General features: G+C 53.4%; 1 non-coding gene across 1 annotated transcript; it reads right to left on the bottom strand.

The window, feature by feature from the left end:
• Positions 1 to 14,596: 14,596 nt before the first annotated feature.
• Positions 14,597 to 14,678, bottom strand: TRNAS-CGA (transfer RNA serine (anticodon CGA)). The gene has a single exon. It is a non-coding gene; the product is annotated as a tRNA-Ser (tRNA).
• Between the last annotated feature and the right edge of the window lie 11,014 nt (positions 14,679 to 25,692).

The raw sequence follows: 25,692 nt of genomic DNA on the forward strand, positions 1-25,692 counted from the left end.
ACAGAATTGAAAAGAGCCGTTGTTATTAAGGATGATGATGATGACAATTATCCTCATCACCTGCCCTCCCTGTACTGGAGTGATTGCAGGCCAGGGAGATTCCCTCCCAGATTGCTTATCAGCTCATAGGAAATCCCATGAGGGCACATGGGAAACACTTCTCCCTGTGACCTCTTGAGGAATGAAGGCACAGGGCCACAAAAGATTTCAGTAGACATTAGGAGCCTAAATCCCTTTGTGGATCTCGGCCTAAATGTTGGATGGTTTAATGTCGCTGCGGCTGTCACTTTCCTGTTCCATCGAAAGAACAAGTGCCCCCAACCGTCTGTGTGTAGGGGTGTGTGTACGGGTGTAGGCCAGCGGAGGGGGAAGTGACAAGAATGGGGTCTCCTCTCTGTGCAGGGCTATTTTGGGAGGAGCGGAGTTGTTGTTCTTGTGCCCTTAGACTCTTGGGGAGCTAATAGCAGGGGGCGATGGCCATCGGGAGTGGAGATTTCCTAGGCACCAGGCACATCAGCACCAGAGGCTTTTCAACCCGTTTCCTCTTGGTTTCAGCTTTTCAGGAAGTGCCTTTGAAATCTGACAGGACCACTTGGTACATCCTCAACAGACATTATAAATGGTTGCAGAAGCTTGTAAATCTCGTGTCGGGTTCTGCATTTGACTAGGGAACCGGGACCGACACAGAAGAGCTCTTTGTCCTGCAATGGTACGTACAGCAGACGCTTATCAACATTTTGGTGTCCCTAGCCTCTGTTTGCCAGCAGCTAGGAATGGGTGACAGGGCATAGAGCACTGGATGATTCCTGTCTGTTCACTCCCTCTGGGGCACCTGGCAGTGGCCACTGTCGGAAGACAGGATACTGGGCTAGATGGACCTTTGCTCTGACCCAGTCTGGCCTTTCTCATGTTCTTATGTTTGGAACTGGGGCTGAACAACGAGGTGGATATTGGCAGATGACACAAGATTATGCAGATTAATCAGCCTAGAGGAGACTTTGAAGAAGTTCAAAGGGATCTAATCAAGCCATGTGACTGGGCAGCACCATGGCGGATGAAAACCAGCGCTGATCAGGGCAGGGCCATACACATGGAAAGCAGTGCGGTGAACGACTCCTCCATGTCGCTGGGTTCAGAAGCCAAAGCACGGCTGGCTGGGCCCAGTGGTTGGAGCAAGGGCGCTGGGGCCGCGTGCTCAGAGTGGTGGAGGTCGAGCCGAGGGGAGCCAAGGGTTGGAGCTGGAGTCAGGAGTCAAGAGCAGGATTGGAACAGGCTGGGGAGTAGGGCCAGGGCCGGATTAACAATTCCCGGCCCATGGGAGCTGCGGGGGAACGCGCGGAGGGAGGGCAGAGCCGACAGGCAAGAGGAGCCCCCGGGTCAGAGGTTCCCGGTGCAGTGCTCATCGCGACGTGGCTGCGGGGGGACAGGAAGAGCAGCGCGCGGAGCCGCCTCGCCCCCACCCCAGCCAGGCAGAGCCGGCCTGGCTGGAACGCAGCACACAGGGGCTTTAGGGGCTGCAGCTCGGGCCCCCCTTAGCCCTGCTCCTTTCCTGAGTGCACCATTGCCCCACTTCTGCCCCATTGCCACCCTCTGTTACAGGGCAGCACCCTGGAGCTGATCTCTGACATCTCTCTCCCTGGAATGAAGTCACTGCAGAGTCAGGACAACCCCACCTTTGGGCACCATGTAGGACATCTCACCCCACCGCACAGAGCCCGACATTCACACAGCTTCTCGCATGTGGTTCCCTCACTCATCAGTGCCAGGCGGAGAGAGGAGAAATTCTCCCAGACTCCCTTTCACCATTGCCAGCCCCCAGGGTAGCAGAGGTTGCCAGGGGTTGGGTGCTCTCTTTAAGAAATGCCAGCTCTCCGGGAAGCTGCAAATGAACATAAGCAAAGTGGGGTGGTTTTGTGCAGTGGAAAACCACCCTGCTTGAAGGTTTTGTTTTTCTAATTTGTGCTCCTGCCCTTTCTCCCACTTCCAGACATCTAGAGGCCAACAGGAGCCAACTGAGCCCACCACTGATCCCATCTCTTGTGAGATGGCAAAGCAGCTGTTGCACGGGAAGGAGGAGACAGAAGAGGCCGAGCAGCGTGTGCCGGGATGTACCAGCCCCACATAACCCCACAGTCTAGGCGGAGGAAGCCAAGCCCCTCCCCAGCCCTGCCGGACACGCTACAACTGGAGCACCAGTGTGAAAGGGAGCAGCTCAGCTCACGCTAGGCAGAGCGCCGAAAATGGAGGATGCACCTTGGAGGCTCCAGTCCAGAAGCAGCTGAAGCCCCGAGGCGCCGAGACCCAGCCGCACCCCCGGGTGCCTGCAGACGTGCAAGGGAGATCGGAGTGTCTGGGAGTTTCCCACGCCGGGAGCCCAGAGACCCCCAGCCCGTGGCCGAGAGACTTCTCCTCTGAAGTAACCTGGGTGAACGAGCCATTGTCATGCTGAGTGATGTCAGCATGTTCTGGTTGGATCCCCACTGACTCAACGGCAAACACATTGGCCACGGACAAGGCCCTGGGCTAGGGCAAGGGGGAGTAAGGAGAGTCTGGGTCCCCCTGCCCTGGCTGCCATTCATCCTCGGGTGGCTGCCCACGTCCCCATTGCGCCACTAGACTGCACAGCCGTTGACTCCGGTCGTTGGGCCACACAGCCCCGACGGAGAGGACAGCCACACGGACTCTGGTCGTTGGGCCACACAGCCCCGACGGAGAGGGCGGCCGCACGGACTCTGGCCGTTGGGCCACACAACCCCGGTCGGAGAGGGCGGCCACACGGACTCTGGTCGTTGGGCCACACAGCCCCGACGGAGAGTATGGCCGCACGGACTCTGGTTGTTGGGCCACACAGCCCCGACAGAGAGTATGGCCGCACGGACTCTGGCCGTTGGGCCACACAGCCCCGGTCGGAGAGGGCGACCGCACGGACTCTGGCCGTTGGGCCACACAGCCCTGGATGGAGAGGACAGCTGCACGGACTCTGGCCATTGGACCACACAGCCCCAGATGAGAGGGCGGCCGCACGGACTCTGGTCGTTGGGCCACACAGCCCAGACGGAGAGGGCGGCCGCACGGACTCTGGCCGTTGGGCCACACAGCCCTGGATGGAGAGGACAGCCACACGGACTCTGGTCGTTGGGCCACACAGCCCCGACGGAGAGGGCGGCCGCACGGACTCTGGTCGTTGGGCCACACAGCCCGGACGGAGCGGGCGGCCGCACGGACTCTGGTCGTTGGGCCACACAGCCCCGACGGAGCGGGCGGCCGCACGGACTCTGGGCGTTGGGCCACACAGCCCCGACGGAGCGGGCGGCCGCACGGACTCTGGGCATTGGGCCACACAGCCCTGAGTGGGAGGGCTGCCATTTTGGCTCTGGCCATAAGGCCAAACCACCCTGAGGCTAAGGACAGTTATTTAGTTTCACCCATGGGACCTCGCCCCTTCACCCCTAAGGCATCGCCCATCTGTCACCATAAGACCCACACCATGATATAAGACTTTCGGGATCAGGATGCAAATATGAGTAGAAGCAAGGAGTAGCATGTGACCTCTCTAAGAGCTCCTGCCACTCCTCTACCAATATGGGGGTGTTTTATCTCCATCCATCTGCCTCAGGAATGGATTTGACCAATGGGGGAAAGTTCTGGGGCAGAGTGACCCATCCGGAAGTGGGTCACGTGACCCCTCCGAGAACTCCTCCCAGTTGGGGTGAGCCTCAGCCCCTTAGGACCAGCCAGAGAGGGGATTTCACCAAATCAGGTAAGTGCTGTGGTGGGGTGACCTGCCCGCAAGAGGGGCCCATCACCGCTCCATGAAATCCCCCCACTGTCCTCTACTAATCGGTCAGGGTTTCACACACCCCATAGGCCATCCCAGAAGGGTAACGTACCGATCAGAATAGGCAGTGCCCGAAGGTCTAGGCCAGAAGCCGCCGATCTCTGGAGCTCCATGTTTGCGTGGCTGGCAGCATCCTCCTGGAAGTCGCAACACAACACTGCGTGGAAGATCCCGTCTCGTTCCAAGGATGTCTTTTGCAGAAATCGTGGCCTAGGCCTTCGGGCTAAACCTGTTCTGGATTGGTACACGTTTACCTTCTGAGATGGCCTAAGGTGGGAGAGAAACCCTCGCCAATTGGTAAAGGGCGGTGTGAGGACTTTTTAGGGACCACAGGATCCTGTTGCGGGCAGCTCACTCCACTATGGCACTTCCCCTATTTGGTCAAATCCCCTCTCGGGGTGGTCCTACAGAGCTGACGTCCACTTCAGTTGTAGAGGACAGAGGGAGGAGTTCTCAGAGGGGAGACACAACCCCCTTCTGGATGGGTCACCCTGCCCCGCAACGTCCCCTGATTGGTCAAATGCATTCTCTGGGTGTGTAAAATGGTGTTTGCCCCTGCCAAATTTTCGTAAAAGAAGGGAAGAAAGGCATGTACGTTTTGTGTTATCTATTAGGTGGCCATCTTGGACTTGGCAAAAGAATCTGGTGACCTTTTGCCATTGGCAAGATTCATTTGGGTTGGGAAGCACACTCCCACGCACGGATTGAATCCGCGTAGATAGGGTCTAACATCCAGGCAGAGACGACGCAAAGAGGGATAGGGAGGGTTTTTAGTTAGGTCTACTCACCCGGTCCTGTGTCCATCATCGAAGTCTGTCCCTGACGTCCAATGTCAAGAGAGCAGAAGCTGTCCATCGCTCTCCCTGCAAGAGAAGGTAGAAAGCACATCAACATTTCCTCCTGGGTGTAATTGTTTGTGAGAGTGGAGCATTTCCAGAGTTAAAGTTTTGTTACTCCACCCCTTCTCTAGCCTGTCCTAGTCCTTTCCCCCATCGTAAATAAAGTCTTGTTTGTGTGGTTACCACTCTGTGGCCTTATTTTCGTGTGCTAAGGCAAGCTCTGACAGATGGGATTACAGAGGGGACTATGTGGGAAGACTTTACTGTATGATTCCCCGCATCTTCTGAATGGGGTTTGGGTTCTGCCCTCTTTAAAGGAAGGAAAAATCCTGACAGGTGATCCTAGGGGGCTGAAACCCACCGTGATGAGTTAGTAATCTGTCCTATTCACCACTCTAGGATGGAGTCTGGGATGCAGGCTCTGGGATGGAGTTTGGGTGCTGGGTGCAGGCTCCGGGCTGGGGCACAGGGTGGGGGTGCAGGATGGGTGGAGGGGTGCAGGCTCTGGAAGGGAGTTTGGGGATGGGAGGGGCTGCGGAGGGAGGGGCTGCAGGCTGTGGAACGGAGTTTGGTTGTAGGCTCTGGGCTGGGGGAAGGGGTGGGGGTGTAGGAGGGAGTTTGGGTGCAGGAGAGGGGGTGTGGGAAGAGGGTGGGGGTGCAGGCTCTGGGCTGGGGCAGGGAGAACCGCAATTAACTCATGCAATTAACTCAAAAAAATTAATCGCAATTAAAAAAATTAAAACTGCAATTAATCATGATTAATTTTTTAATTGTGATTTTTTTAGGTATGATTGATCACCCTGTTAAACATTGAATACCAACTGAAATGTATTCAAGATTTTGGGGTGTTTTTCTCCTTTTTTCAAATATACTGATGTCCATGACAACACAGAATACAGGGCTCACGTTCTAGGATGATGGTTTACAAATATTTACACTGTCAAAGTAAGAAAAGAAAGAGCATTTTTCAGTTCCCCTCATAAAAGTGCAGCAGTGCAAGCTCTTGGCCATGAAAGTGTAACTTACAAATGTAGATGTTTTGTTTTGTTCAGAACTGCACCCAAAAGGAAAACAGTGTCAACGTTTCGCGCCTACAAGGCCACCGGACGTTGAGAAGAGGCGTTCGCATGGCACTTTTGTAGCCAGCATTGCATGGTAGTTATGTGCCAGGCATGCTAAACATTCGTATGCCCCTGCATGCTTTTGCCACCAGTCCAGAGGACATGCTTCCATGCTGACGATACTCGTTAAAAAAAAGTAATGTGTGAATTAAATCGGTGACTCAGCTCCTTGGGGGAGAATTGTCTTCTCCTGCTCTCTTTTACCTGCACTCTGCCACAGATTTCATCTCCTAGCCATCTCGGATGATGACCCAACACGTGGTGTTCGTTTTAAGAACACTTTCACTGCAGATCTGACAAAAGGCGAAGAAGGACCAATGTGAGATTTCTAAAGACAGCCACAGGACTTGACCCAAGAGTTAAGAGTCTGAAATTGGACTCCAAAATTTGAGCGGGATGAGGTGTGGCGCGTGGTTTCAGAAGTCTGAAAAGAGCAACACGCCAATGTGGAAACGACAAGATCCCAACCACCGAACAAGGAAATGAACCTTCCGCTGGTAACATCTCAATCTGTCCTCAACATGGACGCATGAGCTCTGGAACGGTGCCTGAAATGCGAAGGGACGTATGATTCTTCAGCACATCTGGCCTGTCAATATCCTGCGATGCCAGCTACAACAGTGCCCTGTCAATGCCTGGTCTCCCTTTTAGGTGACACGTCAACGAGAAGTGGGCAACATTAGCTCCTGCAAATGTCAACAAACCCCTGTTTGTCTGAGCGATTGGCTGAACAAGCAGTAGGACTGAGAGGGCTTGTGGCCTTTCAAGTTTTCCATCGTTTTATTTTTGAATGCAGTTATTCCATTCTGTTACGTGTGAAAAATGCAGATTTTTCTTCCCCATAATTACAGCACTTACTCCTAGACGACATTTGCTGACTGGCTTTAGCAAGAATCATGAAAAATGGGTCTTCACACATTTAGCACTGACTGTCAGCCCCGCCATGTCGTGATACCGTTCAAAGCACAAGACACTGTTTTGATGAAAGTATTTTAGCGCTTGTAGGCCCGGAATGTATTCAGCTGATTTTTAGAGCCCGTTAGACTTTTGGTACGTTTTTCAAAAGCATCTGTTTAAAATAATGTAGGTCTGGGATCGGGCACCTGACCACACAGATGGGGGCCTAGGGGGCTGTTCCAAACAGGTTAGGCACCAGGGGCTAGCTCCACAAAAATACTGAGCTGGGCTTGGCTGCTACTTTCACTTTAGCTCCCTAAATCTGACACTGAGATGCTGCCGATCCTCAACCCCCCACAGCTACAGCCTAAATGTAAGGGGACTGTTGCCCCCTTACTAACAGTCAGTGGGGGTGTTTTGGTTGGCTCGCTCCCAGTACTAAAAGGGGAAGGGTGGATGGGAAACCAGGACCCTGAGACTGATAGTCCCCAGGAACAATGGGGAGAGGCCAACGCTCCAGGTCAGCCTGAATGTCAGGGCGAGAAGGCTAATGAGGGAGTCAGGAGGCCAGGGGGGTCCCGTCCTCTGTGAGAGCTGGATTTGCCTGGGTCAGACAGACAGAGTGGGGCCGAGCTAAGGAGAAAGCAGGGGCCCGAGCTGAGCTGGGGAGCGGAGCTGTGCCGATCCAGAGGGACCAGTAAAGCAGCCCAGAGAGAGCAGACCTGTCGTGGGAGCAACCAGAGCCAGAGGGGCCAGAGAAGCAGCCCAGGGAGCTGGGGGCAGAGCAGCAGCCGTGCAGAGACCGAGTGGTGGGGCTGGGGCTGGAGCAGTCCGGAGCTGGGTGCGGTGAGCAGCTGGGGAGAGCGAGGGGGACCCTGGGCAGCGGGCCCCGCACAGGGAGACGCCTCAGCCAAGGGGCTCTGCAGGCCAGGCTTGGATTGTAACCCCGACAGGGCGGGGGCCACACTGGGAAGAAGGGTCCTGCCACTTCGCGCCTGAGAGCGTGTGGCCACCACCAGAGCGAGTGTCCGACCAGCAGCATCCCCGCAGCACGGCCAGGGCCGGAGAAGGGGCCTGGGACTCACAAGGAGCAGACTGTGAACTGCCCTGACGTTCCAGAGACGCTGTTTGTGATGTTCCCTGCCACAGAGCGGGGTGATGTGTTTCCTTTCACCTTTCCCATTTTCCCTTATTCTTTTTTAAATTAATTGTTGATTAAATAACTTGCATTTGCTTTAAATTATATGTAATGGTCAGTGGGTCAGAGAAGTGCCCAGTGCAGAGAGAGTACCCCGGAGTGGGGACACCCGAGCCCCTGTCCTAGGTGACCACCGCAGGGTTGGGGTTCGAGCCCCCCAGGAATCCTGGGTCCAGCCTTCTCGGGGTTATGAGGACTCTGCCAGACAGGAGTGTGGAAGGGGAGTCCTCCAGGGCAGGGAGGCCACTGGGTAAAGGGAGTGGGAGCGAGGACTCAGATCCTTTCGCGAGCCCACTTCACCGGGGTCGTGCAGAAGCCAGGACAGTTCCCCACAAAAGCGGGACTATTCCCCCGCTTACAGGAAAAAGGAGGTGCCTGAAAGTAGGACCCACAAAACCCAGCGTGCGAGGCATCTCCACACCGACGCTAACCAACGGGAAAGGCCGATGGGAGGGGTGTGTCCTGAGCCCCCCCTGCCTCTCTGGATCTCAGGTTACGAGGTCTGGCTTGGAGAGAGGTACCTCCCCCGGCTCCCGCCCGCCCAGCTTTCCCCCACCCCCTGCCCTGCCCTGCCCTGCCCCGGCCGTACCTGGTTCCAGCCCGGCCCTGCCGCGGGGTGGGACCAATACTGCTGCCAAGGCCGTCCCAAGGGGGTTGCGGGCCCGGGGCAACCCCCCCTCCACCCCAGACCCCCCCCCGCTCCACCTCTTCCCCCAAGACCCTGCCTCCTCCCGCCCCTGAAGCAGCAAGATTAATCCCATACGTTGCATTGATTGTGACTTATTTGCCTGATTTGAAACGAGACCAAAAGGACCTGAGTCTCCTCGCTGTCGATAGCCCCCCGCTCGGCCAACCAGCCCTGAGACTCTGAGGGGCGGGCGGCTGAGAGGTCTCACCAGAGGTCCCACAGGACGGCCAGGTCACCATCAGAGCGGATCACTCTCAGATCCAGACCCACCTCTTTGTGAGGACCTCCCGCGATGAGAGCAACCCCCCCTTGCCCACCCTCCACAGACACCCCTCCTTGGGAGAGAGAGGGAAACAGGGGAAAAAGAAGCAAGAGAAGAGGAGAAAGGAGGGAGGAAAGAGGAAAAGGGAAACCAAAAAGGATAAACCCCAAGGTCCCCAGTGATTCCAAGCGTCAAAGCGCTCGGTAGGAAATCACATTCTGCCCCCTTAAGCCAGTGTTTTCTGTGCCGAGAATCCTGCCTGCAGCAGGTGCATCAGACCCAACAGGTTCCAAACCTCTCGCAGCCTCCGACCTTGTCCAAGGGACGTTCGTTTTCTGGCACAACCAGGGGTCGGAAAGGAGAAAACTCCACAGAGGCTCCTCCTCATGCTACGATGTGAATCCTAATTCTCTCCCCGTCCTCGAGGGGAGACCGGGAGAAGGAGACGTGCGGCAGCAAAGCCGGGGGGGTCTCAGCGACTGCCCTGGCCCTGCACCTCGGCCCTGCCCCGCTGATGTCGGGGTCTCTCTGTGAGGTCACCCCCTCCCCACCACCTTTGCCCAATGGGCGGAGGTCCTGCAAAAGGCCTTTGTGATGTCACTGCCCCCCACCCCTCCCCTCCCAGCTGATGTCCTGCCCCTGCCCAGCCTCTTGGAGCTTGGAGTTGTTGCCCCCGGATCTCCGCACTCAATGACTGGTGAGTCGGGGGATGGAGCCGGCTATACAATAAACCACCAGTTTTTCATAAATTAGTCGACTTAAGGCCAGAAGGGACCATTGGAGCATCTAATATGACGCCCTGCATCTCCCAGCCCTCCCGTGTGTCACAAGAGCTGCTTTTGCACTAAAGCACCTTCCCGAAGGGCATCTAGTCTTCACTGGAAGATATCAAGAGATGGAGAATCCATCACTTCTCTTGCCAGTTTGTTCCAGTGATGAGTAGCCCTCCCTCTTACAAATCTCTGCCTTGTTCTAAGGAGAATTTTTCTGATTTCTGCTTCCAGCCATTGGTTCTTGTTCTGCCTTTCTTTGCAAGACTAAAGAGCCCTTTAAATACTTGGTCTTTTCTCTCAGCGAAGGCACTTGCAGGCTGCCATCAGCTCATCTCTCCATCTTTTTAAAAACTAAATAGACTGAGTTTTTCAATCCCTCCTTATAAGTCTTCTCCATCCCTCAAATATGGCTCTTTTCTGCACCCTCTCCAGTTTTTTTCACGTTATTTTTGAAATGTGGACACCAGAACGGGATGCAGTATTCCAGTGTCAGTCTCCCCACTGCTGAATCACCTCCCTTTCCATCCTCTCTTTATCTATCCATGGATGGCGTCACGGACTCACAGGACTTGTGCTCTCTCTCAGCCTCGTACAGTCCTTGGGAGGAACCCCCTTCAGTGTGACAGCCCTTCTTGGAGATCCACTCTCTCGAGGGTTAAGCCGTAGGCCCTTCCGCCTCCTGGAACCCCTCTTCTCTGAGCCTTGAGCATGCCTGTCTGCCATGGGCCCCCTCAGGGAGTCCCCTCACTCTGGACCCCTGGGGCCTCTACTCCCAGAGGGAAGAAAGCAACCCCGAACTCGAGACTGCCGTGACTCTCAGCCAGCGTAAAAGAGAGTGGTTTACTGAGCATCTGAACACAGCACAGGAAACTCTCAGGGCCTCAGGCCTAATCTCCCTCTGCACAGTCCATCTAGGTCTCTCCTGCACCCGTGTGGGCTCTGGCTGTTTTCTCTCCCCAGTCCAGAAGCCCCCTCCTTCCAGCTAAGCGTCCGATATCACCTTCCCACAAGCCTGTGTCCTTTGTCTTCTGTCCCAGGTGAACAGGCTGCCTGGATCTCCTCTATCTCAGCCTCTCCTCTCCTCCCTCTTTTCTTTCCCCCTGGCTGGAAGCAGTCACCGGGTCTTCTCTCCTCAGCCCATTGTCCTTCCACTGGCCCGACCTGGCTGTGACTTCCAAGCTGGGCCTCCCGCTCACCAGTCGCTGGGGTATCTGTTCTCCAGGCCTTTGCCTGAGGGCCCAACTGACAGGAGAGATCACCGCTGGTCCTCTGTAACATCAAACTACCTCTCCCACCTCGTTAAACAAACAGCACCCAGGGAAACTGAGGCATGCAAACCATTGAAAAACCAAGAAAATCCCCCCGTCATCACCGATGGCTTTGGCCCTGTTCCCCACAGTATCGCACCAGGAGCGGATGTTGAGTGGCTTGCCCGGTATGGCACCTAAATCCTTGACAGAGTCACGGCTTCCCGGAGTACAGTTCCCCCTCGGAGGCCTGCCTGCTCTGTCCTGCTGCCCCCTCCCACTGCGCCAAGAGGGGACCTGGTGACTGGAGCTGCTGTGGTTGTGTGAGAGCGCCGGGCTGAGAGACCAAAGGGCACCTCCGTTCTGGAACAGAGGGGTCTGGCCGGTAGGCGCAGTCGCCCCCGGTTTGGGGCACAGAAGGGGCTGTGGCTGGCAGCAGCTTGAAGCCCGTCCCCCACCTGCGCTAGGCACTGTTTGAATGAGTGCAACGTCCGTGTTACATACGGGCTCCTGGGGCTCGGTGGGAAGCACTGAACTGCCTCAGAGTTCTCTGTTTGCAAGGTCGGTCCCCGGTCCCAGGAGATTAGAGAGACAAGGCAGGGAGGGGATCTCTTTCATTCTCCAACTTCTGCTGGGGAGAGACAAGCCTTCGAGCTCCGCAGATCTCGTCCTCAGGCCCTGGTCTCTCTCTGTTAGCCGACGGCCAAGGATGTTTGGTGAGGTGCCAGCTATGCCCGTTTATACCATCCGTGACTTTAACCGCTAGGACGCACTGTCCCTTCGCGGCGGGCAGCCCGGGCTAGGCTGACGGATGCCCCAAGGTCCTAACCACCCGTGACTTTAACTGCTAGAGCTCAGAGCTCCTTCGCAGCGAGCAGTCAATACTGACTGACAGCTGCCCCAATGGCAGCACTAAGAGCCTCTCCACACCCGTGACTTTAACTGCTAGAGCTCAGAGCTCCTTCGCAGCGGGCAGCCAGGATTGACTGACAGGTGCCCCAAGAGTTTGCCCCGTGGAGGCGGCACAACTCAACGCTAGGCTCTTAGTACTCTCACCTAATGGCCAGGCTTTAGAGCCAAAACGGCTGAGGTTCTTTAATTGTGTTGGCTGCTTTACAGTAAACCAGAGAAAACAAGTCAGGCTTATGCATAAATGGTTACCAAAATTTATTAAGCTAGATTCTAATCATGTGGTTACAAAATTGCTAGTGCCTACTTATTTAAATGTAGAGATGTTACACACACAAACAAGTTACAAAACTGAAGCCACAATCCCAAAGAAAGAAAACAAAGTATAGAGCTCTATTTCAAAATATGTGTACACTAAAGATAGGAGATCAGGTGTGGGTGCTTCTTACCCTCCTTGCGTCTCTCGATTCCAGCGGTGCCAAGCCAGGATCGGTCACTCAATTCCGCGGAAAGACGAATAAGGGACAAGGCGTAGGGACCCTCTCAGCTGCAGAAGCCTTGGGAGGCTGTCACTTATCTGACCAGCAGATAGATCGTGAAAAGCACTCAAAAATCAGGGTGCTGTAGGTCCCCTACTTATACCTCTGTACTCCTTTGTTCTCTTTCTCCTTTCTTATGCCAAATTGAGGCTGGTCTGTCGGGGTGACGCCAGCTTTCGCAAGAGTAGTTTACACTTGCAAGGGAGAGAAACAATAAGTGTCGACTACTGGACATTTCTTTTATCAGGGTAAATATTTTCCCACCTAGGATGTTGGTGTGAGTGCATCACGCTATTTAGTAGGGGCGAAGAGCCATGTCTGTCACAGGGCCTCTGCCTGCTGTGAGCTTAATCGTCGTATCTGTTCCCAGAGGCACATTGTAGCAGCACACCTGTGCTTTCATAGCTTCAAAGGCTGTGCTGGAATATATGTTAAGTGCCCTGTTCCGGCTTCCTCCTGTGTTTCCAGCAATGCTGGTCTGAGCGGGGGGTGGGGGGGGGGGGGTGGGGGGCTGTCTGTCTGGCTACACTCTCCCCAACAGAACCGGGTCCAATAAACCATATGACCTCCCCGGCCTGGTCTTTCGGTGTTTTCTGCTCCCACGGGCGTGGCTGGGAAGGGCCACAGGGCTCAGCAGGCTCAGGGAGAAACCTCAGCCCCACTGGAGACAGGAGGGGAGCAAACCTCACAATCCGTGTGGTCCCTGCAGGTCTGTGCAACTGCCCCCCACTCACTCAGTGGCAGTCTGTGGGGGAGGTCTAGGGTGGCCAGGTGTCCTGATTTTAGAGGGACAGTCCCGATTTTTGGGTCTTTTTCTTATATAGGCTCCGATTACCTCCCACCCCGATCCCGATCTTTCACACTTGCTGTCTGGTCACCCGAGGGAGGTCTGGCAGCCCCCTCCCCAGCCACAGTCCATGCGTGCCCAGCAGTCCCTGTGAAAGCTCACCTTTTCTGGGTGTCTGTTTCACACCCTCTGCCAGAGACGTTCCCCATTCTTTCTCCGGTTCAGCTGGCAGCAGGTCTCGTGCGAGGGGCGGGAGAGAGCTGAGATTTCAGGCTGCTGTGTTATGGTGGGATTGCTGCGATTAACTGGCTGAATGTGCTAATTTTGAGTACGAAACGGGGAAAGGGGCAGAGATCGAGAGTCAGGGAGTGAAATGGAGAAAATACAGGAAGCATTTCGAGCAAGGGCGAAGTGCAATGACCAGAATCCAGAATATTCTCTGCACCCCTTGTCTAACTCTGGGCCTGATTCTCTTCCGCATTGACGGCCCTTTCCCTGTCTCCGGCCGTGTCTGGAGGGCTTTATGCCCCTGTCCAGCCCCTTCACACTGCCAGGAAGGGAGAGCTGTTATGGAATCTTAGCCCAATCAGGAACCAAGCCCTGTGTCACCTTCATCCTGGGTTTCAGATGACCCCGAGAAGTTGGGGGGCCACCGGGGCCTAGAGCATGGCCCTGCCACAGAGGCCCCGCCCCTGGTCATCCTCTTCCCCCGAGGCCCCGCCCCCCCACTGTTCACTCCTCTGGCCCCCGAGGTCCCCCTACCTGCCCCTCGCTCCTCTCCGCCTCTTCCCCCAGGACTCCACTCACCCCCTGCTTGCTCCTCTCCACCCCTTTCCCCGTAGGGGGGCTACCGGGGGCCATGGGGCCAGGTACCCGTCCCTTTTCTCTGTCTTCAGTGAGCGGGGGGCAGGGCGGTCCTTGGGGAAGGAGGTGAAACAGGACAGGAAGAGGCACGAGAAGACGGGGCCGCGGGGGAAAAGGCTGAGGGGGGTTGGGGTGCAGGTTTTGGGGGAGGAGGCGGAGGGGGGATGGGAAGAGGCAGAGCAAGAGCAGGGCATCGGGCTAAGAGGCAGAGGGGAGCGGGGTTCAGGTGGGGCCCCCACTCCTCTGGAGCTTCGCTTACAGCGCTCGAAAGATGACCATGGGCCCACGGGCCTCCGGATGGGAGACCCGCCCCACATCCCCAGCGTTTCCGCCCCACATGGATGGCCTTTTGGGGGAGGCTCAGGCTCCCCTGGCCTCTGATACGGGCTGCCCGTGCTCAGCTCCTTCCACGCTCTGGAGAGGAGCAGCACCCAGGGGTGGGGCTGAGCCGGAGGGGTGCTGGGTGAGGGGCAGAGGCCTGAGACCGCAGAGACACAGCGTGAGGCACCATCCCAGGCATCCCCATGAAAGGAGCAGAACAGGGTTTACCTGGGGTGGGGAGTGTATGGAGAGCGTCCCGGGGCCGGTGGAGATGTATTGCCCTGGTGAGCAAGTGTGGCTAAAACACAGGCCTCGCTGTGAGCAGGATTTGAACCTGCGCAGGGAAACCCGAATGGATTTCGAGTCCAACGCCTTAACCGCTCGGCCCTCACAGCTGTGACTGACGTGGCCCCCAGTGGCAGTCTCTACTGGAGCGGCTGGAAGCTGACGGGAGGGAGCTCTCCACCCTCAACGAGCAGCCGTAGCCATGTTGGCAGGAGAAGCTCTCCCAGCACCATAGCACTGTCCACACCGGCGCTTAGGTCTGTGTAACTTGTGTCACTCGGGGGGTGGCTTATTCACACCCCTGAGCCACATACGTTCTACCGACACAAGGGGGAGTGTAGTCGCAGCCTTAGCAGAGACGCGATTAAGATCCACTTCCTGGACACTACTGTGCTAATAAACGATGGTCACATAAACACCACCCTATACCGGAAACCTACTGACTGCTGTTCCTACCTCCATGCCTCCAGCTTTCACCCTGACCACACCACACGATCCATCGTCCACAGCCAAGCTCTGCGATACAACCGCATTTGCTCCAACCCCTCTGACAGAGACAAACACCTATAAGATCTCTATCAAGCCTTCTTACAACTACAATACCCACCTGCGGAAGTGAAGAAACAGATTGACAGAGCCAGAAGAGCACCCAAAAGTCACCTACTACAGGACAGGCCTAACAAAGAAAATAACAGAACGCCACTAGCCGTCATCCTCAGCCCCCAACTAAAACCCCTCCAATGCATTATTCAGGATCTACAACCTATCCTGAAGGATGACCCAACACTCTCACAAATCTTGGGAGACAGGCCAGTCCTTGCCTACAGACAGCCCCCCAACCTGAAGCAAATACTCACCAACAACCACACACCACACAACAGAACCACTAACCCAGGAACCTATCCTTGCAACAAAGCCCGTTGCCAACTGTGCCCACATATCTATTCAGGGGACACCATCACAGGGCCTAATCACATCAGCCACACTATCAGAGGCTCGTTCACCTGCACATCCGCCAATGTGATATATGCCATCATGTGCCAGCAATGCCCCTCTGCCATGTACATTGGCCAAACTGGACAGCCTCTACGTAAAAGAATATATGAACCCAAATCAGATGTCAAGAATTATAACATTCATAAACCAGTCGGAGAACACTTCAATCTCTCTGGTCACACGATTACAGACATGAAAGTTGTGATATTTCAACAAAAATACTTCAAATCCAGACTCCAGCGAGAGACTGTTGAACTGGAATTCATTTGCAAATTGGATACAATTAACTTAGGCTTGAATAGAGACTGGGAGTGGCTAAGTCATTCTGCAAGGTAACCTATTTCCCCTTGTTTTTTCCTACCCCCCCACCACCCCCGCCTCAGACTTTCTTGTTAAACCCTGGATTTGTGCTGGAAATGGCCCACCTTGATTATCATACACATTGTAAGGAGAGTGATCACTTTAGATAAGCTATTACCTGCAGGAGAGTGGGGTGGGGGGAGAGAAAACCTTTTGTAGTGGAAAACACCCATTTTTTCATGCTTTGTGTGTATAAAAAGATCTTGTGTACTTTCCACAGTATGCATCCGATGAAATGAGCTGTAGCTCACGAAAGCTTATGCTGAAATAAATTGGTTAGTCTCTAAGGTGCCACAAGTCCTCCTTTTCTTTTTACTGATAAAGTTTGCGGATGATACCAAGATGGGAGGGGTTGCAAGTGCTCTGGAGGATAGGATTAAAATTCAAAATGATCTGCACAAACTGGAGAAATGGTCTGAAGTTCACAGGCTGAAATTCAATACGGACAAATGCAAAGTACTCCCCTTAGGACAGAACAGTCAGCTGCACACATACAGAGCAGGACGTGACAGCCTAGGAAGGAGTACTGCGGAAGGGGATCTGGGGGTCAGAGTGGACCACAAGCTAAATATGAGTCAACAGTGTAACACCTGCAAAAAAAGCAAACCTCATCCTGGGCAGGATTAGCAGGAGTGTTGTAAGCAAGATACGAGACGTAATTCTTCTGCTCTACTCCATGCTGATGTGGCCTCAGCTAAAGTATTGTGTCTAAGTCGGGGCGCCATATTTCGGGAAGGACGTGGACGAATTGGAGAAGGTCCAGAGGAGAGTAACAAAAATGGTTAAAGGTCTAGAACAGGGGTTCTCAACCTTTTTCTTTCTGAGGCCACCCACAACATGCCATTAAAATCTCCAGGGCCCAGTGTGGGAGGGGGAGGCTCTGGGCCGGGGAAAGGGGGGAAAACAAGCTTGCATAGGTAGAGTTTGACTTCTGTTTTGGGTGGACAGGGCCCAGTGAGGCTCAAGCCAGCTCCGACGTCGGGGTCTGGGGAGGGTATGCTACATCCACCCCCTGACTCACCTCAGCAGGCCACCCGCCTGTCTGGACTTGGGGGAGGCTACAATCAAAAATTATAACTCAAAGGTGGGGGGGCTCAGCTCAAAAAGTTTGAGGTGAAGGGAAAGGGATAGCTAGGGGCTGTGTGCAGGGGGGTAGCTCAGGGTGCAGGGAGGAGGTAGCGAGGGGATGTGTGCTCTCAGGGCTCCCCTGGGCTCCCTGTACCCTGAGGGCTCTGCCAGCCAGAAAGCAGCCGTGTCACCCCGCCCAGGCAGCAGCTGTCCCACGCAGCCAGACTCTGGCTTCCCACCTCCGACCTAGCCAGGGGGTGGAGAGAGGAGGTGGTGGAGGGGGGGTGTGGAGCTACCCCAGGACTGCCCTGCTCTTGCACTGTAGTTTGGGAGGGGTGTAACACCCCTGTGTTCCCCCAATTCTGCCCATGGGCTCAGGGCTTCTGTCCCTTGGGGAGCACCAGGGCTCGGGGCTCCAGAATTCAGCCCTGCTGCTCCCGGCTTCAGCCCTGCGGGAGGTGCTGGGGTTCGGGCTTTGGATTTTAGCCACGGGTTCATGGACCCCCAGTGGGCCACGAACCCCCTGTTGAGAACCGCTGGTCTAGAAAACATGATCGACGAGAAAAGGTTGAAAGAACTGGGTTTGTTTAATCTGGAGAAGAGAAGACTGAGAGGGGACAGGAGAACAGTTTTCAAGTACATAAAAGGTTGTTAGAAGGAGGAGGGAGAAAAATTGTTCTTGTGAATCTCTGAGGACAGGACAAGAAGCAATGGGCTGAAATTGCAGCGAGGGAGGTTTAGGTTGGACGTTAGGAAAAACTTCCTGCCAGCATAGTTAAGCACTGGAACAAATTACCTAGGGAGGTTGTGGAATCTCTGTCATTGTAGGTTCTTAGCAGGATCGACAGTCACCGCTCAGGGATGGTCTAGATGAGGGGTAGTCAATTATTTTTTGTCAAGGTCCAAATTCTTCATCAATGTACAGTCAGGGGCCAGACTGCAGAGAAAATCATTTAAAAAATAATAATAACGATAATATGTAAATAACAAGTTTGTGGGGTCCGTTCAAAAGCGTCTGGCAACCCGGATTTGGCCCGTGGTTCGCCTGTTGACAGCCCCTGGTCTAGATAATACAGGAGAATTACGGAGACCTCGGGAATGGAGGTTGTTGGTAACTTTGCCCAAGCCGTTATGGGCTGCTCCTCAGGGCGGAGTGCTCGGAACGGGGGCTCACACTCTGCAGCGGCTGCCCGGCAAGTTTCTGATTCTCGCCCCCTGACTGCAAGGGTGATGCGTGAGGCACCCGGGGGCGCTTTGGCACCAGTGGGTGCGCAGTGCAGGCCGGGGCCCTTTCAAACGCAGCCGCTCCTCCAGAGCGCGGCAGGCGGGCAGGAGTTCGGGCTCCAGCAGCTGACGCTCGCGGCCAGGTTCCAGCAGCAGCTCAGGGAGCTTCTTTCCTGGACTGAGACTAAGGTTGCAGGCTTGTCCCCCTCCCAGCCAGAGGCGGGAAACAGCCCCTGTGGCTAGTGCAGACCCCAGCACTCCTTCTCGGGAGCTCACAGCTGTGCCCGTGAACCTCAGCGTCTTCACCTGTACGTGGCTGGCCTTCCGCGTGGCAAGTCGTGGGTGGGGGTGGGGACAGGCAGCCCCGATGTGCCGAACTGGACGATGCCATGCCGGCACAGCTCAGTATTTGTTGGGTTTTTTGTTTTTCGTCTCCGCTGCTGCCTGACTGCGTACTTCTGGGGCCACATGGTGTCTGGCTGACGGGTCCGTCTGTAACTCTGGTGTTCGTATTTTTGAGGTTCTACTGTACTTAGTCCTGCCTTGAGTGCAGGGGACGGGACTAGGACGGGCCTTCCAGTGCTGTGATTCCATGGACAGGACTAATGTGAGTTTTTTAATCTGACCTCCTGCATTACACCAACAACATGATTTTGTCCAGCCATATGGCAGCAGGGCTCACCATTCTCCCCGCCTCCCCGAACCCCCATTTATCGCCCCCAGCCCCCACTGCCTTCCCTGGTTCCACCTCTATCCCCCCCATTGCCCCAGACCCCTGCTGCCTCCCTCTCCAAACCTGGGGCTTGCTGAGAAAAGCGAAACAAAGAAACATGCAAGTATCACTTTTCACAGCACACTGACTAGCTACCTGGGAGGCTGTGAAAAGTGATACTTGTATGTTTGTTAATATCACTTTTCACAAACTCCCAGCTAGCTACTGAGTGTGCTGCGAAAAGCAATATTCAACATACAAATATAATTTTTCATATTATTTGTGAGTCTGAAAAAAACCTACATAAATAAATTACAAGGATTTGGACACGTGTCTGTGCATATTTATTTGTTTTTCCTACAGTTACGTATTTTAGGGAAAAGTGTCAGTGTGGCCACCAGGAAGAATTGGTGGGTCACAATCCGAGGCCACCGAAAAATGTGTTCGGAGAACCCCTGGTTTAAATGTACTAATAGGCAAAATCCAAACCAGCCATGTCTGCCTGGACCTTTTCAGGCAGGACTTCAGGTATCACCCAAAAGATCTTATTTTTCTTTGGTTCCATGTATACATTTGCTCAGATTTTACTTCTCCATTAAAAATGTAACCAATTCCCAGCTGCCTGGCAAGTGAGAGCTGGCTGAGTTTCCATGGTTCTCCCTGCACCCTTATGGGTGTGCTGCCAAGGGAGCAACACACAGGCCTGCAATGAATCTCAAGTGCCTCTAACTTGCCTAGCTCTTCTCAGCCATTTCTCTTGCTGTGAGCTGCCCTCCTTTTGAGCCCCACCAACTTCCTCACATGCAGGAACAGCAGCAGATTGCCATCTTGGAGCAACAGCTGAGGAAGGCGTCTTTTCTGTCAGCACTAGAGTGGTCTATTGTATTGTGCTCTTCTTAAATAAGCAGGATACTGCGATCGACCAGTGAGCGTGTCTCAGCTTTGTTACGTCGAGTGCTTTAAAAGGGGTGATGCGCTGCACTGTGTGGGCTGAGAAAGATCTCATGTGCTCCCCATCATCAATTCTGAGATTTGCACTGATTGGCATTAAGGCTTTTGGGGTGATGGTTCTATGACTCAAACTCAGTGGCTTTATTTGGTCTACCAGAGTCTGAGGTTGGTGATCTTCGGGGATGGTACAAGCCTTACCTAAGACATTTAAGCGAGTCAGAATGTGGATGGAAGACTCTAGAATGAATGATGTGCGAGTTCCTCCAAGTAACAGGGATAGCCGTCTGCCTCTGAACATAGCTCAATTCTTATTGTGCTTAACACGCTGGAATATGAATGGCTGCTATGGGTGGCTGATCATCTATGAACATCATGTAGTAATTCCTGGTTTTTTAAATTATTGTTTTAGCTGGAGTTTCAGCTGGAGTTTCTTCCTCAGAAGCTGTTATGGCTTTCAAGGCTCTTCGCTTCGTTAATCTTTCTGCATTTGTGATTGTCATAGGATGCAATGGGAAAAATCCAGAAAGACCTGAAAGAAAGATTATTGATATTTATAGCTGGAGTTGCAATATGACTGTTCTAGACGCACAGATTCAAAGGCTAAAAGGGAGCGCTGTGATTATCTTGTCTGACATCCTATATAACACATGTTATAGAACTTCCCCAAAATAATTCTTAGCATATATATTTCAGAAAAACATGCCATCTCAAGTTAAATTGTCAGTGATGGAGAATTCACGACAACGCTCGGTCAACTGTTCCAATAGTTAATGAGACTTTTAGGAAGTGAGAGTAATTGTCTGTCTCACTAACCCTCTAGTGGCTTGAAGTGCCTTTTACTGCTGTCTCGGCCAGCTCAGCCTCTCCATAAATGAGACCCGTTCCCATTTCCTCAAAAAGAACAGGAGTACTTGTGACACCTTAGAGACTAACAAATTATAGCTCATCTTAATTAGCCTTTTACAGTTTGTATGGCAACTCCCACCTTTTCATGATTCTCTGTATGTGTAGATAGATCTTCTTACTATATTTTCCATTCTATTCATCTGATGAAGTGAGCTGTAGCCCACGAAAGCTTATGCTCAAATGAATTTGTTAGTCTCTAAGGTGCCGCAAGTCCTCCCGTTCTTTTTCCGGATACAGACTAACAAGGCTGCGACTCTGAAACATCCCATTTCCTGTGGCCAAAAGAAGGGTGACTGCATATATACATATTCTCAAGGATTCATGCAAAGAAATGAAGAAAGAGTCTTTGGCACTCCAAGTATGCGGAGGATCACCAAGGAAAACCTATTGTCTTTTAAGAGAAATAAGCAAATAGTTCAGATTGGAAAACACACTGAGTTACCTAGAAGTTTTTCAACCGGTTTTGTGACATGTGCTCCACAACCAATCCAGTGTTTGATTCTCTCGATGTTCAAGCCAACAAGCTTTTCATTGTGGCTATTTGGGAGTGGGTCATAGCAGCCCACTTGCTCCAAATACTTGCTGTCCCGTGCTCGCTTGTTATATGCGGCCACTATACGGAAGAAGGGTCTGTTGGCACAACCACCAAGAGCCAATCGGATAGCTACGTGTCCTCCATGATAATTCTTCATAAGGAGATGAGCTGAAGGGAAGATCAACAGGTGTCACAATCGATTTGATTATAAACAGATGCGTATAGACGTCGAGCCAAAAAATTCCAAAGGCCTTAGACAAAAGCTTGGTTTCATTTAAAAATCAAGAAAACTGCTGTAACCTGCCCTTACGCAGCAACAATAGATTATTCTTTATGATGGAATCGAAGTCTGTACCTTGCCAGGACATTGAGGTCTTACAGCAATTTATTTACAATAAAGATGACAGATTTGCTCTACCAACCCTTAAGAGAGTTCAGCGGTGAAGGCTGCACATTCTCCACTAACTGCGATTGATTTAGAGGGATGCAGAAACTGGGGTCTGTCAGTACAACATGGTGTGCACGCAACCCTTAACAAGCCCTGTCTGCACTTACCAAGGTGCACCATGATGACCCTTGAAAGCACCTGAAAGAGGAAAAAGACCATGAAGGAATCCCCGCCACTCCCAAACACAGAACAAGGGGCTAGCCCACTGCAGCTGTGCCGCTGTAAGTGCTATAGGGTAGACATAGCCTGAGTTGACAGAGACGAGAACCTGAAAGTTATACACCGGACCCTCGCTAGAACACGCGTCTATAGAACACAAATTCTGATAGAACGTGGTTGCGGATCCCAAATTTAGTAACCGTCATTAACTTTCATTGTAACGCGGTCCCCACTGTAACGCAGTACCCGCTAGAATGCGGGATTTGGCATGGATCCCAAATCCCACATTCTAGTGAGGGTCCAGTGTAGTTTGAAAATCCTGAGGGAAACATGGGAGTTTAGTTGCAAGCCCTGCCCTGGCGCCTGTAGACTCTGTCTCTCATGACCCATGTGCCATGGCGATCCTGGGAATGGAAGTTTCAAAGCACCTGCCCCCACTCCCACTTTTATGCTTTGGGGTTTAGGTAACTTTCAACCTCTTAGGAGCACAGGCAAAATGAAAAGATTTTTTTTCCCCCCGGTAGCCCTGCTAGGCATCAGCCTCACTGCCGCACCCTGCCTGCTTTTCTGTTTCAATAGCTTTGTTGCTAGGGCAATGCCAACAAGTGCCACATGAGTACATAAAATCACTTGTCATTTTAAGGTAAGAATTAGTTTCCCCATTATATTGGTGTTCTGAGGATTTGGTATTATTTTATATATGTACGTTAAGGCTGTCAATCACAGTTCTCTCACACGATTAACTCAAAAAAATCAATCGCGATTAATCACGCTTATAACAATAGAATACCAGTTGCAATTTATTATATATTTTTTGATCCATTTTCAATACTGATTTCAATTACAACACAGAACACAAAGTGCAGAGTGCTCACTTTATATTATTATTTTTTTATTACAAATATATGCTCTGTAAAAATGATAAAACCAAAAAAATAGTATTTTTCAATTCACCTCATACAAGTACTGAAGTGCAAACTCTTTCTTGTGAAAGTGTAACAAATGCAGTTGGGTTTTTTCTGATTGCATCACTGCACTCAAAAACAAAACAGTTTAAAACTTTAGCGCCTACAAGTCCACTCAGTCCTACTTCTTATTCTGCCAATCGCTAAGACAAAAGTTTGTTTACAACTGACAGGAGATACTGTTGCCTGCTTCTTATTTACAATGTCACCTGAAAGTGAGAACAGGCGTTCCCATGGCACTTTTGTAGCCGGCGTTGCAAGATATGCCAGATATGCTAAACATTCGTATGCCCCTTCATGCTTCGGCCACCATTCCAGAGGACATATTTCCATGCTGATGATGCTCGTTAAAAAAATAAGACATCAATTAAATTTGTGACTGTACTCCTTGGGGGGAGAATTGTAGGTCTCCTGCTCTATTTTACCTGCATTCTGCATATGTTTCATGTTACTGCAGTCTTGGAAGATGACCCAGCACATATTCCTTTTAAGAACACTTTCACAGCAGATTTGACAAAACGCAAAGAAGGTACCAATGTGAGATTTCTAAAAACAGCAAAGCGCTGGGCCCAAGGTTTAAGAATCTTTACAATTTTTTTGTTTTTTACAGAGCAAATATTTGTAATCAAAAATAAATATAAATTGAGGACTGTACACTTCGTATTGTGTTGTAATTAAAATTAATATATTTGAAAATGTAAGCATGCCAAATATTTAAAGTAAATGGTATTCTATTGTTGTACAACCGCACAGTTAATCGTGATTTTTTTTAATCGCTTGACAGCCCCAATATATGTGTGTGTGTGTGTCTATATGTACACACACTATGAAAATTACTTGATTGGGTTGCAGTAATTGTTATTCTTGGATATTAACTAGTTCAAGGACTCCTCAAATCTTGCTGCTAATTGCCCGTGGTTTAAGAAATAGCCGAGAACTCCCGGTTCACAGGACATGTGTGCGGGTCTCTGTGTGTGTGGGGGGTCTCTGTGTGTGTAGGTCTCTGTGTGTGTAGGGGGGTGTCTCTGTCTCTGGGTCTGTGTGTGTGGGGGGTCTCTGGGTCTGTGTCTCTGTGTGTGTGGGGGGATCTCTCTCTCTGGGTCTCTGGGTGTGGGGGGTGTGGGCGGGTCTCTGTGTGTGGGGGGTGTGGGGGTGTCTCTGTCTCTGTGTGTGTGGGGGTCTCTGTCTCTGGGGGGTCTCTGTGTCTCTGTGTGTGTGGGGGGGTGTCTCTGTCTCTGGGTCTGTGTGTGTGGGGGGGTGTCTCTGGGTCTGTGTGGGGGTGTGTGTGTGGGGGTCTCTGGGTCTCTGTGTGTGTGGGGGGGGTCTCTGTCTCTGGGTCTCTGTGTGTGGGGGGTCTCTGGGTCTGTGTGTGTGGGGGGGTGTCTCTGTCTCTGGGTCTGTGTGTGTGGGGGGGTGTCTCTGGGTCTGTGTGGGGGTGTGTGTGTGGGGGTCTCTGGGTCTCTGTGGGGGGTGTGTGTGGGGGGGTCTCTGTCTCTGGGTCTCTGTGTGTGGGGGGTCTCTGGGTCTCTGTGTGTGGGGGGGGTGTCTCTGGGTCTGTGTGGGGGTGTGTGTGGGGGGTCTCTGGGTCTGTGTGGGGGGATGTGTGTGGGGGGTCTCTGTCTCAGGGTCTCTGTGTGTGGGGGTGTCTCTGGGTCTGTGTGGGGTGTGTGTGTGGGGGGGTCTCTGTCTCAGGGTCTCTGTGTGTGGGGGTGTCTCTGTCTCTGGGTCTGTGTGGGGTGTGTGTGGGGGGGGTCTGTCTCTGGGTCTCTGTGTGTGGGGGGGTCTCTGGGTCTGTGTGGGGGGGTCTCTGGGTCTGTGTGTGGGGGGGTCTCTGTCTCAGGGTCTCTGTGTGTGGGGGGGTCTCGGTCTCTGTGTGTCGGGGGTGTGGGGGGGTCTCTGTCTCAGGGTCTCTGTGTGGGGGGGGGGTCTCGGTCTCTGTGTGTCGGGGGTGTGGGGGGGTCTCTCTGTGGGTCTCTGGGTGTGGGGGGGTCGGGAATTCAAAGCCGCTGGTTTTATGCTGCGGCCCCCCCCGTGGCTGGCCCCGCTCCCGCCGCCGGATCAGGGCGGCCTCGACCCCGGCCCCCTCTCGCGGCCGGCGCGCGGCTACGTGGCGGAGGGGCGGCGCTGCCAGGCCCGGCCGGGCTCCTCCCCCCGCTCCCGCGCACGCCGGCTGAACCCCCCGGATCCGGGCCTCACGGGCCGCCGGCGCTGTCGGGACCGAGCCGTAGCGCGCCTGCGCCGTGCGCGCCCGCGTCTCGCGGCCGATTTCCCATCGGCCCCCGCGGGAACTCGCTGTCTGGGGACTACTCCCGTCAGCCACCGCGCGACCCCGGGCTGGGCTCCCGGGGCGGCCGCTGGGGGGCGGGGAGCCCGTTCCTTCCTCTCCGGCCCCGACGCCTCGGCCGAGGCACCGTCAAGGTCCAGACTCCGGAGAAAACAATAAAAACCAGGAACGATCCTGCTCGTCATGAAACAATCCAAAGATTTCAGGGTCTGCTGGAAAGCAGCGGGGGGCCCCGCTTTGGCCTGCGCCTGCCTGTTGGCTGCCCTGTAACAACCCCCCGGCTTCCACAGTGCTGGGGGGGAGCCACTCGGGGGAAGGGGGGGGGGACATGGCTCCCTGGGGGCCGACAAGTCGCCCTTGGGTGTCCAGCTCAGGGGGACTTGCTGACGTGAAGCAGGGGTGCTGAAGGCTCTGAGACTCCGAGTCAGGAGGCGGTGACGCCAGGTGACTTTCCTCCCTGGAAAAAGAACAGGAGGACTTGTGGCACCTTAGAGACTCACCCATTTATTTGAGCAC

This window comes from Lepidochelys kempii, chromosome 11 (genome assembly GCF_965140285.1).
Source record: "Lepidochelys kempii isolate rLepKem1 chromosome 11, rLepKem1.hap1, whole genome shotgun sequence".
In the NCBI taxonomy this organism is placed as follows: domain Eukaryota; kingdom Metazoa; phylum Chordata; order Testudines; family Cheloniidae; genus Lepidochelys; species Lepidochelys kempii.